This window comes from Lipotes vexillifer, unplaced genomic scaffold, assembly GCF_000442215.2.
Source record: "Lipotes vexillifer unplaced genomic scaffold, Lipotes_vexillifer_v1.1 scaffold415, whole genome shotgun sequence".
Classification (NCBI taxonomy): domain Eukaryota; kingdom Metazoa; phylum Chordata; class Mammalia; order Artiodactyla; family Lipotidae; genus Lipotes; species Lipotes vexillifer.
Genome location: NW_006774345.1, coordinates 913581 through 918735, shown reverse-complemented (window position 1 = coordinate 918735; position 5155 = coordinate 913581).

Genomic DNA, 5155 nt, shown 5'->3' with positions numbered 1-5155 from the left:
CCAAAGAAAAAAAAAAAAAAAAAAAAAAAAAACTAAAAAAAACCCAGATGGCCTTACATTTCCAAAGCAACCCTAAGCTTCTAAAATGAACTATTTTAATGTTTCATCAATCCTCATTATAATGTCAAAACAGTATATTTTTGCTGCTAGGCAACGACTTTCCTCAGTAATTTATGCTTAAAAATGTTTAATGCTTTTCAGCTCTTTCTCATTATTTAATGCATATTGGCAAAAAAAAAAAAAAAAAGTCCAGAAAAATTTTAAAAGGAGGAAGCTATGGGCAGAACCTCATGGTTTTTATTTCTATTCCTTTCCCCTTGCCTAGATAAATTTATTTCTAGATATTTCTCTTGTTATTCACCTCAGATTCCCAGCACAATCCACAGGCCATTTCATCTTGATTTTCACTCAGTTTCTGCCAAGTCATTTAGACTCTAATGGAGAGATCTAGGTAATATTATTTTTCTGCTTGTCAGTATAAACGAATTCCCATCCATGAGTCAATCCTGGGAAGGCCTATATGCTGGTTAATCAGACTGACATGATTTTGAGTACTATGCTGGTTTCTAGCCATGTGACCTTGGAGAAATTGTTTAAATTTTTCAAATCTGCATTGGGATAATAACACCAATATCATACTGGTGTTGTGATTAAAATTCACAAAATATTTACCAGTGCCTGACACATATTGAGCTCAATATAGAATAACCATTGCTGAATACTATTTATCAGTCACTGGGCTTGGCTCCCCTCTCCCTCTCCTGCTCTCTCAGTAAAGATGCACTTTTAATTATCACAGTAATTATCATATTAAGGATGCCAGATGAACCTTATATAGATGAAGAAATTGAATCTAAGAAAATGAAGGGTCCTCCCAAGTTGACGTGAATAGTGAAGGTCACAACTAAGAAATGAACCTTTTTCATTCCATTTTCATTACAACTGCTTCATGCATGTCCTCTCAACATTTTGAGTCTATACCTCTGAAACAACCTATTTCCAAACAATACTCAATTCTTTTTTTAAAAAAGTACATATCCTAATAAAAATTAACTTCCCCAGGTAACTTTTAAACCTAAAATAAATTTATTTGGAACCATATATGTAACCACTTCTTATTGGGTTCTGTTAATTGAGAAACAGGTTAAATATGTTGAAGAGACTAATTCAGATCATGAAATCATCTAATGTTTATTTGCTATTAATACATCAGCAGTATTGCTATTAATACATCATGGTTTGATAGTTTCATCATTCCTGCCTTATCTGGGTCTGGCTCTGATGTGCTTTCTCTGTCTCTTAAAATTGTGGGGGTTTTTGCCTTTTAGTATGCCTTGTAATTTTTTGCTGAAAGGTGAACTTGATATATTGTGTAAAGGGAACTGTGGTAAATAGAACTTTAGTGATGTAGTGGTAAGGTGTGGGGAAGGGGAGTGTTGTATGATTAAGTGTGTAATCTTTTGATGAGCCTGTGACCCTGTTCTGTGAACTTCACTGGTGCTTCTCAGTATGTCCCTCCTCCCATTAGGTGGGAAAGGATGTCTAGAGGGGGCTCGAGTTGGGTATTTCACTTTTCCCAAGTGCAAGGCTAGATAGAGCCGGGTGTTTCCCTTCCCTCAGGTCATGTAGGTTCTGATAAAACTCCAGCAGGTTATTTTCTCCTGCCGGCAAGTATCGTAAAAAACACAGAATGCTCTGGTGTCTTTCAAAATGGTTATATTTCCTCTCCTCCTCCCAGAAGCATGAGATTTTCCCTCTGTCTTCACTGTGAGAACAGGTAGAGTTCCTGGAGATAAAACTCACAACAGTGTAAGTCACTCCTCACCCCTGTGACTGGGATCTCCCTGGAGCTTTAAATTCTCAGAATTGTCCACACTGAGCCTCTGGCAATTTGTCAGTTACATTTCAGGTTTTCTTACCCTGGAACTGGTTGTTGTGGAGGTTTCTGCTTGTGGGTTTCTGCTACAGTAAGTTATGGTTCTCTGTGTTTGCTTATTTATCTCTCCAGTTTGGGGGGTAGTAGTTTGACTTGTGGCTTCACTTCTCTGACAGATCTAAGAAGTGTTGTTCATTTTTCAGTTTTTTCAGCTTTTCGCTTATTGTTAGAATATAGTGGCAACTTCTGAGTTCCTTAAATGCCAGATCAGAAACTGGAAGTCAACATTACTAACGTTTAATAAATCAATACTTTTAAAATAATTTCTACCATTAAAATGAGTAACAGTGATAATTTATATATATATATATATATATATATATATAAAATCTCACATGCAGAATGGGTTCCTCACTAACCTCAGGAATTTAGAGTCACCCAATTTCAGTCTTTCACATTTCACTGTTTCCCAGGATATTTACAGTTTTTAACAAAGAAATATACACTTAGCTCAAGGGATTAAAAAAGTAGTAGACAAACAGAAAAGATTCTAAGGTATCCAGTGTTCCCATTTGTAATCTCCCACCTGTTATTCTGAAGGGGAAGAATCTCAAGATCTGAGCCTTTCTATCTGATAAATAAGGTTAACAATGGGCTCAATGTCGATAATTCTGTTGGACCTATTCTTGGCTGCATATGGACCCCCCATTTTCAGTTGCTGGCTCATAACAGTTCCAGTAACATCATTTAAATTCCCTAGAGATAACTTAGCATCCCTTATGGTTAGGAACATTAGCCTCCCCCCATAAGCTGTCCCTGCCACATTCTTCCTACCTGTCTCCATCAGAGTAAGGCTACTCTTAGGGGAATAAGAGTGTGAGATATTTATCTTTGCAGTCTCACTTTAGGATGTTAGATTTGACATTACTAAAAACCAAATATTTCTCTAGACAGCTCGTGAAAACTAATACAGAATGGTCTTCACTTCATTGTGCCCTTGAAGACACAACATACTCTTTGAATCCAGCACATTAATATCATTATGACTCCCATTTTCAAGAATTGGGCAGGGACATGAAGGGGGAGAATGAATTTAATAAGTTTGTTTAAAGGAAAAAACCCAGGGCATAAACATAATATTTCCTTCACTTCATCCCAACCAGAATTAAGTAGCAAGAAACAGACTGTAGGTAATTTTATCTATAAATTATTATATCTTAGTATGATAACTTGAGTAGGTGTTACTACTTTTTTAAAAACAATATAACAAATAAGTGACATAAATTACTTTACAGCTTTCTTAAGTTCATACAATAGGTGGTGAAGTTGGTACTCAAATCCAGATATTATGAATCTAAATTTTCTGTGCTTTCTACTATTCTACTGACTTCCTAACACTATTAATATCTTCTCTTCAAAGTATAATGGTCAAAATGCACATTAGTAGATAGCTGTAAATATAGGTGAAAAGGTAGGTTCATTTGAATATAACATTTACACAATATTCTCTGGTCCATGTCATCACAGTACTCTAGGCATACATCTCTTATTGTAGTTCTTATGTTTAATTATATCTTTATGAGATAGTTTTTCTCACATACTGTCAGCTTCTCCATGCAGTAATTGCATCTTATTCTGGCACTTTTCATAGAGGCTTGCACAGAGCAAATGTTCAATAAATATTTGTTAAACCACTTAAATTGTAATTGTCATGACCTATATGGCCACACATCCAAAGTCTAGTTAATGGAATCAAAAGACTTACAGAATAATCTTGAATTTCCTTTTGAGTAGAATAATACTGCCTTCTTTCTCATGAGTTGAACAGTGTTCATGAGTTGAGTTAGATATTTGTACATTTTCAGGTTAAGAAATTAAGACACATAGACTTTGATTTAAATGCATTTATGTATGGAGTTCAAACACTTTTTGGCACCTCAGTCTTTGTTCTGGACCAAAAAAACTTGGCATATTAAACTCACAAAAGTCATTAAACTGTAAAAGCTAAGGAATTAAAATACCTCTCTACAGATTTTCAGAAATGACCAAAAACATATGGTAATACAAATATATTTGAACAGTTATTTTATATGTAACATAATATGGTTGCTGAAAGAAACCTTTGTCTTTATGGAGTCTATAAATTCATTGAGAAATGTGGACTCAGAAAATACACTCATTACAAAACAGTGTATAATATAGTGCCCAAAGGCACTAATCTATATAATAATAATAATAATAATTAATAATAATCTAGTACCCAAAACTACAAATATAAATTCTATAGAAGATCAAAGACATAAGAGATTAGCATGGGATGGAGAAATCAGGGAGAAATTTTGGAGGTTAGAAGGAGAATTAATTTTGTAAGGATACATATTGAAGACATATTTTAAGTAAAAATCCAGCAGTAGTAAGAGGTACAGACAAAACGTGGAAATAGAAATGAATGAGATATTTACAAAAGAAAATGATAACTTTGAAGTTGTTAGGCTGGAAGATTATGTAGGAAGCTTAGCTGGATGTATATTTATAGAGAAACCATGAGGGCAGTTTGTAGAGATCCTCAGAATCTGGCTAAGGCTTTCAGTTTAAATCTTTGAGTTATTTGTCTTTTTGCAGCCTGATTACAAGCTCAGTTCATGGGCTTGCTCTGAGGGACAGAGGAAAAGAAAAGATGAGGCAGTGATCATAATCATCAGGCCTCCTAGTGGGAGGGAAGGTGCCTGGATTGTCCCCAAAGGAAATTAGGCTTCACTGAGGAACAGGGAATTGATGGCAGATGCTAATAATTAATACCCATCCACTAAAATGACAATCTTCCTGTATACCTTTCAAGTGTTAGCTTTTAAAGATTGTATTTTTAATTGAGAATATGGATTAATTAATAAAAGACAGTAATTTGAACTATTTGCCTACAACCTGATGAAAATATTCGAGATAATGAGGATATTTGTAATAACCCCAAATCATTTGTAGTTATTAAAGGTATGACATTGTCTACAATGAGAACAGCACCACAACTGGCCAATTAGAAGTAAGCTGCTGCCATCAGTCTGTGAAAGCACAGGCAGCTCTGAGATTGCTCCTTAAAATATGTTTGGGCCCAAACATTGTTTTTTCTTTCTTGAAAATTGAATGACATGATCAAAAATCAATTATAGAAATATTTAAGAAAGACAACCAGAGTGTTTTCACCTTAAAACTGCATAACACTCTGGGCAAGGAACGCATAAAAAATATGTGTATAAAAAAGTAATAAGTGTCGCCAGAAATGTC